Raw genomic sequence first — 14,493 nt, forward strand, 5'->3', positions numbered from 1 at the left:
ACCCTACAGCTTAGGGATACTTTCTAAAAACATTGAAAGAAAAATCTGTATGTGAGTATCTTTTTGGATTGCAATGTTGAAGTGCCTTTTATTGACATAGTGGTCCTTATGATGAGGATCCAAATGAAGTTAGTGATAAAATGAAACCTATAGAAGTGAGAAGGAATTATTCGAGTCCTAGATAATGCTAATGACTGTGGAGATGAGGAGGGATGATTGTTCACATCTTCGATCTCCATTATGAAAACTTCTGTCAATTAGAAAAAACCCCAATCATCGATGGAGAAGATGCAATTGAGGAGGTACCTAAGGGGAAATCTATTTTCAGTAGGCAACCGAATTTATGAAATGAATATTTTGAAATCTTACCTCGCATACGGAGATCCTTTTCTAAAATATTGTTGCATGAAAATTTGTAATGTGTTGCATTGGCAAAGTTTGCACAAGAACTAGGAACATTGGAAGAGTTATTGCATGTTTAATGGATTTAGTTTTGTATATAGTTAATATTTTTAGATATTCAAAGGTAGATTGTAGTCTTCCAATGTTTGGGTAGTTGATGACGGATCTTTAAAACATCTGTACTCAAGTTTTGAACCCACAAGGGTCTTGAGGTAGCTAAAAATAATAGTGACAAATTTTAAATGAATTTTTTATTTTAATTTTTGTAATAAGTTCTTTATTGCATTTAAGAGTTGAGTGAGTCCTCCTATAGGAGTTGAGTGATTCCTACCGTGCAATGTTAAGCAATTTTGTTGCAGGCTGGTTGAGTATTCCCAACTGCCACTTGCAGGTCTTGTCCTGCATCAAATTAATATGAGAACATGCTCCAACATGTTGGATTAATGTTTGGATAGCTGCACGAGACTCTTGTTGTGAAATTCATGGTGGACTTGTCACAAGAGATGGATCAACTAATAGATCTTGTCTCCCATCAAGCTGCAAGGCCTAAAACTCCACTATGAGCTACGTGAGATTTGCTTCATTTACTCTACACCTCAAGAATATTTTCTGCAAACTCCGAAAGAGAATTTATTTTTGGTTATCTTGGTGATTCATTATATGATGAGGATCTAAATGAAGTGGGCTATAGAATGGAACCTAAAGAAGTGAGACTCAGAGATGAGATCATTCGAGGCCTAGAGCATGCTAATGACGATGACACTGAGCAAGGGTGGTTTTTCTCACTATTAACTACCGTTATGAAACTTTTGTCAATTAGAACAAATTATCCATCTTCGAGGGAGAAGATGAAATCCAGGAAGTACTTGATTTGAAACTTAGTTTCAATGAGAGTTTGAAATCTTATCACATGCATATCAAGATCCTTTTCCAAAGGGAGAAGATCCTTACTTGAGGCAACTTGTCAATCAATTTTTGAAGGAGGAAGTTCAACAATACAACAACAAGCTAATGTGGAGACCTAAGAGAGATCCATGATAATTAATGGGATCATGCCATCAACTATCAAAATTAAAATCTAAGGTTCATGTGAAGTAGAATAGGGGCGTTGTGATGATTTCTCATAATCAAGATCAAGTTTTTTTTAGAAGAGTAAATGATATAGCGCCTAGTTATCAACAAGTTGGCATGCGTAGTTAGCATATGTTTGTAGTATTAGAATGTTATTGTATGAAAATTTATTAGTGAGATTGCATTGGAATAATTGTTGTATGAGTGATGAGCTTAGATTTGTATGTAGTAGTGTTTTTAGAACTTCAGAGGTTGATCTTGGTCTTCTAGTGCATGGGAACATGGTGAGGCATTTTTAGAACCAACCAACTTTTGTTTTGAGTTTAGAAGAATCTTGTAAGGTGGATGAAAATAGTAGTGATGAATTTTGAATTTATTATTGTTGTTATTAATAATAATAATAATAATAATAATAATAATAGTAATAATAATAATAATAATATTATTATTATTATTATTATTGTTATCATTGTCATTGTCATTATCATTATCATTATTATTCTCCTCGTTGTTGTTGTTATACAAACGATTCTCTGCCACACTCCTCCTACTATGAGTTAAATGGTTCCTCCTATTTGGCATTGAGCGATTTTGCTATATGCTAGTTGAGTGATTCCTAGCAACACCTTGTAGGTCTCAATCTCTGTTAGATACTGCACATTCCTGTGAGATTTAAGGTGCACTTGTATAAAGTTTTATCTTTAAGAAATATGTTTATATCGAAATTTGTTCCCTTCCCTTCTGGAGTGCAATAGATCAAAGGGATACTAGTTACGGCATCCAAGTAACCGAAAAATAATCACTAGTTGGGATATACGTTTTCATAAATTCGTGGTATTGACAAAATGGATGATAAAGAAGGACAGTGATCAAGAAGTCCAATGAGATACCAAAAGTTTGATAGCAACCCCAGATAAATACAACTATGCCTTTTGAAGTGCCTTTGGTACCTAAGCTCTCTATTACGGATACGTGTACACTTGAGTGGTATAAAGATTATACGAATCCAAATACTTTGTATGATTTAATAGTTAAAAATGAGAGGCCAACATTATTTCGTGAAGCCACTAAGAGTAATGATTCAGGGCATTGGAAGAGAGCTATGGAAGAAAAGGGAAACAAAAAATGGATTTTAGCAAAGCTACTAAAAGGTAAAACGATGGCTGTTGCAAATGTGTGTTCAAGATAATGAAGGGGCCCGATGGAAAGCTTGGAGTTTGTAGGGCACGATAGGTAGCAAAGGCATTGAGTTTGATGAAATTTCTACATGGTTGATCAAGTAGGTCTTTATTCGGTTGGTTTTTGGGTTGGTTACAATGTATAATTTAAAACTCAAGCAAATGGATATGAAGGTGACATTGCAATTCCTTGGGATTGAAATTGAAAGGGATATACAAAATGAAATTTTGTCACTATCTCAAAAGGTTACATAAAAAGGGTGTCTAAAGACCCCACAAGCACCTCACTTCAAATTGTTTGCAATGCAAAATCCAAAGACAAAATAAGAAAGATGCATGGCTACGCTGCCATATGCCAATGCTATTGGGAGATTAATGCTGACTATCTATGTACTAGACTAGATACTACCCACACAGTAGGTCTTCTAAGTCAATTTATTTTCAAACCCCAGAAATGTTCATTAGGAAACAACAAAATAGGTGCTTTGGTATTTAAGAGGCTATATTGTTTATGCAATCATATTTATCAAGGGCTCAAATCCACTGCAAGGTTTTGTGGATACAAATTTTGCAAGTGATCTTGATAGAGGTACGTTAACTACAACATTTGTTTTCCAGTTTGCAAATGAACCAATAAATTAGATGTCAAGGCTCCCAGACATGGTAGCATTATCAAGTAACAAAGTCGGGTATATAACGACAAAAAGACATTAAAAGAAGTGATGTGGCTTCAAGGACTGATAGGTGAGATGGCTATTATGTGCAAGCCCACAAAGCTATTTTGTGATGATATTGGTGCTATTCACTTCGCCAAGAATCCAGTTCACTACAAGAGGTCACGGCACATATTAGTTCAATATAACTATATTTAGTAAGTGTTGAAGATGGAAAAGTTTGACTATCCAAGATCCAGACTGAAGACAACCTTATGGACATACTGATAAATGGGGTGGCAATGGGTGGGGTATGGGACGGGTCTAGCTGGACCCAAATCCAGACCCGAATAGTGTTTGGGTCCAGGTTTTGGACCCGGACCCAACTTGTCAGGTCCAAAAATTGGATCCATACCTGTACCCGTTGGGTCCTGGGTCTATCCCGTCAAGTCTCGGGTCTAGTCAGGTCCATTGCCAACCTCATTGTGAGCTTTTTTTTTGGGTTTCTTTTGCCCATTTTTTTACCATCATATACCCATCGTATTATTGGCCACAAAGTCACAACCACCGGCCATTAGATTTTAAGCCGTATGATTTGTCGTTTAGTAGCTAAATATGGCTATGATTTCTTGTTGTATACAATCCTTAATACACCCAAACAAAAAGGTTAAAAGTAAAGTATTTTATCCCCAACGGTTTATGGGTACAGGTTGGGTCTAGCTGGACCCGGACCTTGACCCAAATAGTGTTTGGGTCCAAGTCTTGGACCCCGAACGCGACCCATTGGGTCCAAATGCTAGACCCATACCCGGACGCATGTTGGGTATGCCCAATGGGTCCTGGGTCGAATCCGGGTCCATTGCCACCCTTACTTATAAATCCCATTCAAGTAAATAAATTAGAAGGGAGGTTAACTTCTCTTGCTCTCAAGAAATGAGAGTGATGGTTGGTAATGCAAGGGTACGATTTTGTATCAAGGTAGAGATTGTTGGGATGATGATGCAAAATCATATCCCATTTGGTATTTTCTTCTTTTTATGAGGGTATTTTTTTCAAATGAAAAAAGTGATATTTATAGGAGCCATATAAGTCATTGTAGAGAGAAGAATAGAAGGGGTGTGAAGCGAAGTTTTGGAGAAAGGGAGATTCGGCGTTTATATATAAAACCCTCGCATTGTTGTGCTTTGTATTGGGCATGATTTGTCGGTACTTTTTTGTGGCAATGGAGATGGCTGACAGTAATAAAGAAAGGAATCAATTGATGCTAATAATAGTATGGTAGAAAAAATCAATTTGAGTTTTTTTTGCTACTAAACTTATAATTTTTTCTATTGATAAATAACTCATTATTGTTTATTGTGGCCATTTTAGGTGAACCATATATTTTTTTTAGTGAACCACATTTTTTTTTTTTTGACCTTTTGTTTGTACTTTATTGGATTCTTCATTTTATTTGTCTTGATGCTTTCTACATTTTTCTCAAAATTTATTACACATGTATTATTTTTAGCATTTTATTTAATTGGCTCACTCGTAATTGAAAAGTTGTTCTTGAGGTGTTGGATGTGTCGTTGTGGAAGAAATCGGGGTTGTTTCGATTTACCAACAATATTTCCACATTTTGTGGGCGCGACAAAAGAAGCGGGTCATGGTCATCTCCTTGGCTCAAGTGACAACCTATTTGTGTTTGACTCTTTATCTGCCTACTGCATAAACAAAAGACTTTCTATTTTTTTGTGGGTAAACTAGACCCCTAAACTCAAACCATTCTTTGTGGACCATTGAACTCTAACTTCTGAAACCAACCGCACCTCTCTTGAGGCTTCCATACCGCACACTCTACATGCATACTTAATTATTTTTTGAAACTTGATTTTAGGGATGGTAACGGGTTGAATCGGGTCCGGGTCTGGCTAGACCTGGACCCGGACCTAGATCTAAACCCAAAAAAATGATATGGGACCTGGATCGAAACGGACCCGGACCCAGACCCGAAAATATAGTGTGGGAACCAAACCCAAACCTGAACCCGACCGGACCCGATTGGACCCAACATAACAATTAAAATATTTTTGAATTTAATTATATTTAAATATATCTTATATACTGGGACCTGGAAATTATTACCGGATCCGACCCTATCAGATCCTGACCCGGACCTGAATAGTGTTTGGGTCCAAGACTTGGACCTGGACCCGACCCAACCTGCCGGGTCCAAGTTTTGGAGCCATACCTTTACCGGATTGGGTCTACCCCTCGGGTGATCTATTGCCATCCCTACTTGATTTAATCTACAAATTTTTGTGGACTTTCAAAATTATTTTGTTCTTTTTTCAGTGAAGAAGCTTGTTATCAGTCTCACCTGTCTGACCATTGGAATTCATATACCATGGGATCTTAGATAAAATGTCAAAACACCATCTTTTGGAACAACTTTTATTAGTGGTAATCAATATTGACTTTATTTGGTGCAGACATGAAAAGGTGGATAGTGCTTGGAATGGAATAATGAGTACATAAAGTGACGAAAAAGGAAATGATCTTGGGTCTACTTAGGGGTTTGATTCTTCACCATGGCTGGCTTTGTTTGGTGGTGCATTTTTGTATAGTCAATTACTACCATTGAAAAATTTATTCTTTCAAAGTTGCAAGTGGACCAAGAAATGGAATTGTGTCAAATGGAATGTTGCAGAGCATCACTATTCTTAGAAATTGAATATAATCAAGGTTCAAGGTTCAATTGGAATTGACAGTGGTATATTTTCTCCATCAATGGTGATGTAAGGTAAAAGTTGAGTCATGGGCTCTAGGGTGCAAAGTTTAGTACTCTAGATGTGAAAATACGTTCATATTCTATGATTTAGATGTGAAAATGTGCACATATTCAATCATTTTGATGTGGAAATATGTTGATATTCTATCATTTAGATTGAAAATTGCTCATATTCTATTACTCTTTCTGTGTAAAAAGTGAATGATGTGTTGGATAGAGAATTGAATGGCCTTTGATGCCTCTAAAGGGCCAATTGACCTGACCCATGCATCGCACCCATTTATCCCCCACGTCACAGATTGGGGGAGGGTCTAGGCCCAATCTTTTCTTGTCCATAAATTCTTTACACACACATGTACCCTATCAAGAAGATTGCACCTGCCCTCCACTCCTCCCCCCTGAATATAGAATATATTCTCTTGGACACTAGAATGAAAGGTGGTGGTGGTATGGGTGGATAGGTCTATGATAAAAGCTATGGATGAAATGGATCGGCTTGGACCATGGAACTCTCTAGACAAAATCGACACGGCGAGTCGAGTCAAACCTCGTTCTCTCTCTCTAGACTTGTGATTACCTTTTGTAGATTGTGTGAGATTATTTTAATCTTTGGAGCAAGTCAAATATCTGCCTATAAATAGAAGTATTGGTTGAGAGTGCTAGCGCAAGGAAGCAAAGCATGACAAGAATATAGAAGAGAGGTATAACATGAAGAGACAGTGTTATTTTGATAGCCAAGGATGACTTGCCTACATCCACAATGTGGATGGTTCTAGGGTGCTATGGCCCCAATTAAGACCCTCATTATGAGGTTTCTAGGCGGTCTCCTTGGCTAACCTGACTGACCCTGTCTTCTATGCTAGACCTCCCACTCTCTCTCTCTCTCTCTCTCTTTCGTTTTGGTAGATCAGTGGGGAGTACAAGCCCCTACCCATTTTGAAGAGAGTCAATTTTTTGAAAGTGTTTGTGAGAATGGAGGCTATGACTTTTAACTGGGGCTCAGGTGATTCTGCCGCCATGACCCCAACCTGATTCTATCTTTTTCAGTTCAATACATTGTCCCGTGGAGAGGCGTTTGGTGAAGATAAGGTAGTAGATCTATTCTTTCTTTGTTTGCTCTATGAGAGAGAGAGAGGAGAAGGAAGGGAGAGAGGGAAGAGAGAGAGATTTCAAATGGCATTATTTGATGAATCTTATTTTTAAATTAATATTTTTAAATTTATATTAAATGTCGAGATATTATAATAAAAAAAAGATTCAATGAGACCATTTATCCCTGGGTGAAAAAAGCAATGGCGCGTATCTGTTTTCTTACAAAGTCTGACAAGAGCATTGATATATGAGAGAGAGAGAGTAAACTAACGTTACTTGCTACAGGCCTCTCATTCTTTCTCTCCCCATTTATCCGCACAAGGGATTTGCTGACCTCACGCATATTATCCCCTTCCCTTTGAAGAAATCTACGGTCAAAACAACGATTGCAACAAAAGCTTTGATGTCTCTACTCCACAGGGGAGCTGCATTTCACAAGTTCAAAGAGGTGCGTTACCGCAGGTTCTAGCAAAGACACAGGCCTCAATGAAGCTAATAGAGAGAGAGACTTGTGTTCCTTGCATTAAGCATGTGACAAGATGGGCGGAGAGAGAGAGAGAGAGACGTGTCTTCCTTGTATTATTAGCATGAGCATTTGACTGGAGAGAGAGAGAGAGACGTGTCTTCCTTGTATTATTAGCATGAGCATTTGACTGGAGAGAGAGAGAGAGAGAGAGACGTGTCTTCCTTGTATTATTAGCATGAGCATTTGACATGATAGCTGAAACATGAGCTTTTTCAAGGGGCGCTAATCCTCCTCCCTCATCTACATGAATGGATCTGGTCAATGTTTTTACCAAAAATGAATAGAATCATTTACTTCTCTTAGTAGTGGATTAAAGTGTTGACTTTCTTAATGCGAATAATTAAAGCGGCTAGGTAGATAAATTGTGGGTTACTCTTCCATCAGATGCCATGCACCTAATCGAGATTAAATGACAGTGCAGATTCGTGCTCACCTCCATGAAATTGTTGTGCAGGCATTGCAATACTTAATTTTTCAGTATGGATAAATACTGGATAATTCGAACATTGTTGAAGGCAATATAATGATTTTAATAAGTAGATATCAATTTATATTATATAGATAGATAACGATTTGATATGAATATAAGTGTCAAAAATGATAAAATCAAAATAATTTGTTTAATCATGACACCTCCGTACCTTTTTTGATAAAAAGGGGAGGTGCTCATGATAAAAAATCAACAATAATATAGTATGGACAGTGTTGTGCACCCAAATCTCATAAACATGCAATAGAAACTATATGAAATCACATAGAATCAAAGACACCCATAGAAAAAAACAAGGGAAAGCAATCAACTATAAAAATGATGCAAGATTTAATGTGGATTGGACACGAATGTGGCCTACATCATCACGAGAGAATGATACAATGCTTTATTGATGTGATAATGGGAATTACAAAGAGAAAATAAAGCCCAAAACCTTCAATATACGACAGTTCTCTCTCTAAGTTAGGGCATGCAACAAGGAATGAAAGACCCAATAAGATGACCCAATTTCCTCACTTTCTCTCACTAGAAGTTAGGGCACAAAACATGGCATCCTCAAGACCCACTGTAAGCTCTCTACCTTCTTTTCTTTTTTATTTATTTATCACTCTAGAACAAAAGGAAGCAAGCCCCTTTTAACATGGGAGCTCTCAAATAACTACAACCCTTGGATTAGATATCATCCAATGGCCTAAAGACAAGATAGAAAAGTAAAGATAAGCATAAATATATAAAACCAAACCTTAATGTGTGATTTGGCCTTACACATACAATAATATCCCACTTCAAGAACAAAGAACCAAGCCTCTAAAACAATGACGAAATGCACCATCCTGCAGTCCCTCAAAGTTATATTCCCTCCAACCCCAAAAACTTTCTACACATCCGACGTTTACCGATAGAAACCACTTCTATAAGCATATTAGTTACAGTATGCTAAGTGTGGATTTTATCCACTTGCAAGTCTCCATATTCTAGGGCCACTTGGATGAGGTGGTACCGAACTTATATATACTTTGTCTCGGAGTGATAGGCCGCATTCTTAGGCAGATGAATTGCATTTTGATCATTACATTACGTACCATATTATTTTTTGTCTCACCCCAAATTGATCAAGTAATTTCCTTAACCAAATCATCTCCTTAGATGCTTCAATCAAATCTATATAACCAACTTCAATTGATGATTTATAGCCTTGACATCCAACTAACTGCACAACTACCAACCATAAATATGTATCTAGTGGTGGATTTTATAGTCTCATGACTCCCTACAGTCTATCAGTGAATTTGAGACCAACCAGACTAAGAGAAGTCTGATTTGTTTGACATCACGTGTAAACTTAGTTATTTATAAAAGTCAAGAGAGGTGGGTCTTGTCAAATTTAGATTTACAAAGAAATCAGCCCTAAAAGACTCATTCTTTGCAGCTCTACAACAAAGCCGGTTTAGATAGTGTGAAATCTAAAATAAACACAAAATAAAAGAACAAGAAAAAAGAAAACATGAAAAATAGATCTACTGAAGCAAATAAATGCAAACAATGATAAAACTAAAGAAAATAATGAAGCAAAGAAACTGATAAAGGAAAATAAAAACTAACTAAGAGAAGTAAAGGAAACAACAAAGGAAAACATGAATAAGAGATTTGATGAAGAAAATAATAATAATAATATTATTATTAATATCAATATTAATGATAACTAGAATAAAAGAAAGAAAGAACCTGGAAGGCTGGGCACTAAGGCTTGGCACTCAGAGTAGGGCCCTAATCAAACTGTGAAGATGAATCCTTACTCGTTAATTTTCAAGTTAATGATCCTAAATGATTGATTGCACTCCGGGGAAATGAGAGATGCATAGGAACTCTTATATCTAGGGACTTAAAATGACATTTTTTTTATCTTTAAAGTTATTGGAGCAAGGTTCCTAAATCTAGGATTTGAGTTGCCTAGGTCTAGGGTTTTCGGGCTGCAAGGTTTCTATGACTGAAAATTAGGGTTAGGGTTTTTTTTCAGGTCTAAGTCTTTTGAACTGGCTGGAAAAATGACTTTTATGGGGAAAATTACACTCTAAAACAGGAAGGCAGTGGTCCAAACCAGTCTAGAGGTGCCACGTGGACCACACTGCAATTTACAAAGCCGATTATCTCTCTTAAAAACCACATATTGAGGTGCTAATTCGTCTCTTCCCTGTTACTTGACAATTTTAATTGAAATGTTGCGATGAGTCTAATGGTGGTGGTTTGATCGAATTTGGATGGTTCTAAATGGGTCGTTACTTGACAATTTTAATTGAAATGTTGCAATGAGTCTAATGGTGGTGGTTTGATCGAATTTGGATGGTTCTAAATGGGTCACAGTGTGTCGTTTCTCCTTTTCAAATTATAGAAACTACCTAATCTAGAAATCTGGTTTCCTAACTTGGGATATTTGATAATGTTGATCTACCTATCTAGGGTGTTTGGAATATTAGGCTTCTAAAATGGGATATTAAGAATATATAAGTATTTTTTTGGAAATTTAGGGGAAATGTTTGAGTTTCCTAAGTTTGGGATTTTGGGTTATTTAAGATTATTTACTTTCCTAAAATGGGGTATTTAGGATCTATGTCATATTCTGGACTGGACTATGGTTTAAGTATTGACTATGACTGACAATGTCCTATAGTGTATTAAGGTAGTGGCAAAGAATTAGATACCCGAAACTAAATAGAAATTTAAAATTTGAAATAATTAGAACCGATGCTCAAAAGATGGTGGTCCCATCAGGTGAGTCAGTATGTTGACTGCCATCCTATCTTAGCCTGTCATCTAGGTCTATATCTGAGCATTCTCTAGAATGATCGCACAGTATATGACGAGTTCACTGCATGGCTTCCATCTTGCCATCAATTCTAAAATTTGAAGCTGATTAAATGAAACGAATAAGTTTGAATTCGGCTTTACTTAAAAATTTCTTTAACTCTTTTCCTCCTAAGGCAATCTTTTGCTCCTAAGGCAATCCCTCCTAAGACAATGAGGGATTGGGTTTTCCTAAGAAAGGATTTTAAACTCTAGGGAAGGCTTTTGAAAGGTTTTCCTAGTTTTATTTTCTCTTCCCCATTGTTCTCACAATTCATCGGATCATCATCTTTTAGATCTTATATATGGACTATGACAGGGCAGTGCCATCATTTCTCGGACTGATCTAACTCCTTCGCTTTGAAACACTTTTAGAAATATTATAAAAATAGGGAGTAGTTAGGGGTGGCCATGGGTTGGGTCACGTCCGGGTCCGGCCGGACCTGGACCAGGACCCCGACCGGCTCGATTGGACCTGATCCAAAACTAAAAATGTATATTTAAATATATTAAAATATTATGTTAAATATATAGATGTATTATTTAAAGAATTATAACTAAATATATATACTTAGGTTTATTTAAATATTGATTAAATATTAATAAAATATTATATATTAAATATTTATTTAAATAAGTAACATTATTCGGGTCTGCTCTAGACAAGAGAGGATGGATTTTGATCAGATTTGGTTACTAGGTTAGTTTTGGTCTGATTTGAGGGTTTTTATTGAGAGTAAAAAGAGGGAAGAATGGATTTGGAATTCCATTTTCATGAAATATGGTCAATCTCCAAATAGGAATGGATGTTATTCTGTGTATTTTTTATTTTTATTTTTATTTGTTGTTATTGTTGAATGGTAACTTAGAACTGTTCTCGTGAAATGCCTCTCATAACCGAGTTCCACTTTCTTCTTCCTCTTGTCTTCTCCATGGAGGGGTTTATTGGGAGTTTCTTTTCTTGATGGAGGGATTTGTTAACAGAAAAAGAGAATGAAAAATAGATTGTGAATTCCATTTTTATGAAATGTGGTTAATTTCCATGAAGAAAATGATGGATGTGTATTTGTTTTTGGGATTGTAAACAATGAGACCATTAACCTTTGATACAAGGTGGTCACAATTACTTACAACCATCCGATGTGAAATTTGATAGTTGGATGTGTTACAAAGTTCGAAAAAATTTCTTTTAAATTTTAAGCTTGGTCAATGGAATAATTACAGCCACCCAATTTCACATTTAATGGTCAATATTAATGTGACCACCTTGTAACAAAGGTAAATGGTCTTATTCTATATTTTCTCTTTTTTTTCCTTTTTTTTTCTTAACGGTAAATTGGAACTGTTCTCATAACTTTTGCATTAATTTAGGTATACCCAAACTGACCCCCATTGAAAGTTTAACACATTTTGTTTTCTCGCTGAGGCTGAAAACAATTGGTAAGTATAATTAATCAAATCTAGTAATTACCAAAAATGAATAGCTACAAGTTGCTTTTGCGAGATCATTGGCTTCCATATTGGCTTCATGATAACACGAGGACATCACTTCCATGTCTGGCCAAAATGTCTATCATTTCCACAAAAATTGGGATTAATCTCTATGGAGAATTAGCCTTTTCTTTTTATTGCAGTATTGCAATAAGGGTTTTATTTCTACTTCATTGGTCTTGGCATGGACTTGAGTGGGTTACCACAACATTTCCCTATTGTCTTTAATGCTACCTCATAGGTTTCTTTGGGAGCTCCCATTGAAGTTCAAAATAAGACTCCCTTACTTTGTTTTTAGAAATAGTGAGTAGTTTTTGAGTTAATGGGAATGGAAATTTAGACCGATAATTGAGACTCGGGTGGTATTACCACCACAACCTCAACCTCCATTCCTACAATAGATGAGTAGTTTTCGAATGTGTTAGTGGGAATGAAATCCTCAACCACCATGACCTCAACCCCATTAATAATGATGAATCCTCTCTTCTTCAAATTATCAATCGTGGAGAGCTTACCTTGAGCCATAATCCGAGCAAATGAATGTATATTGTGTGGTAGCGAGAGGCTTCACAGTAGTGGCAAACACCTGATCAAATGTTCTATGCTAATCTAGAAAAAGAGACAGTAAAAGGAATTCGCCTGAGTACTGATCTCCCATATAACTTCTAACTCTCCTCGGGGTTAGTAGTAAACCTGCCATAAGAGGTCCATTGATTGTGTGCGTTTCCAAATGGAAGATGGGGACCGTTTCTGGTAAGGGCTTTTTATGGGTGACCAAAGATCCACTCCATATTTATTGGTGGCCATGCTAATCTTCTCTGTATTTTTCCAATTTTATCAATGTCTCTTAAGAGACCACTCCATTGTTACAAGCCACAACCTTTCTCAACAGCGGGCAAGGCTAACTAGTATAGATCCACCGCCACTTAATAAATAAGATAATATTCGCGAGTTTATGCCGCTTAATGCCCAAATCACCTTTCCTTTTTTCTTTTATGAACAAATCGTATCTCATTTAACTGAGGATGAGGTTTTTATATGGCCTAGGCTTTATGAAAACAAAATAGAACCTCACCTTAAATCCTCATCTAGAAAGTACTTTTGGTGATAAAAATATCTATGATGGGTCTAAAATCAATTCCAGCACAGAAAATAATATTTGAAACTAAAAAAAGGTACAGATCTTGCGGATCTGTGGACACTTATTTTTAAAGCAAAACAAACGGTCTAGATAATTTGTTACAATATACATTATTTGTAGGGCTTGAAATCCTTTTTTTTTTTCACAACCATATTGTTCATGTTGAGATAATTGATGTAAAGTTTTTTCAATGCTAGGCTTGCAATTTTCGATGAGTTATAAGGAGAGGATTTACTTATTTGATAAGGCAACGACCCTATCAAATTAATTTCCTTTAACTAATGTGTGTATGCGAGAGAGAGAGAGATAATTCCCAAGTACCATTCATTGAGCCAAAAAGAAAAGGGAAAAGTTTATATAGAGCCCAGGCTCTAAACAATCAAATTAGAGCCTACATCAAAAATTTCACTGTAGGAAGTTGTTTTGATCTCCAAATATCATCAAATTCATCATCTAGACATCAAGATGCATGGATATGAGAAAAAAAATGGATTTCAACTTTTGGAAATCGTGTATATTGTAACGTATTTTTAGACCATCAAGATTTTTCCAATTTTCATATATTTGCTCGATCTACAGTATTTTTTAAGCTTTGAATTTTATAATTAAAGATAAAAATATATTTTGAGGGCATCACAAAAATTTCTAATATTTAAACCATATTTCTTGATACTATTTGAAGGTGGGCTCCAATTTGATTGTTTAGAGCCTCGGCTCCATACAAACCGCACCTAAAAGAAAAAAGGTGTACAATTCACTACCTGTGTATGTTATGGTGTATATCAAGTGTCTCAACTCCCCAATGACTTTATTCTATTTAAAACTTCGACTA

The 14,493-nt window shown here is 36.1% G+C and overlaps 1 long non-coding RNA gene and 1 pseudogene across 1 annotated transcript; one reads left to right on the plus strand and one right to left on the minus strand.

The window, feature by feature from the left end:
* Positions 1-6,739: 6,739 nt before the first annotated feature.
* LOC148781503 (uncharacterized) lies at positions 6,740-7,934 on the plus strand. Its single transcript, XR_016058370.1, has 2 exons — positions 6,740-7,166; positions 7,455-7,934. It is a non-coding gene; the product is annotated as an uncharacterized LOC148781503 (long non-coding RNA).
* A 5,387-nt stretch (positions 7,935-13,321) lies between these two features.
* LOC148781504 (U6 spliceosomal RNA) lies at positions 13,322-13,376 on the minus strand (annotated as a pseudogene).
* Between the last annotated feature and the right edge of the window lie 1,117 nt (positions 13,377-14,493).

The sequence above is a fragment of the Amborella trichopoda genome, chromosome 6 (assembly GCF_054954075.1).
Source record: "Amborella trichopoda isolate Santa Cruz 75 chromosome 6, AtrichopodaSantaCruz75HAP2 v2.0, whole genome shotgun sequence".
Lineage (NCBI taxonomy): Eukaryota > Viridiplantae > Streptophyta > Magnoliopsida > Amborellales > Amborellaceae > Amborella > Amborella trichopoda.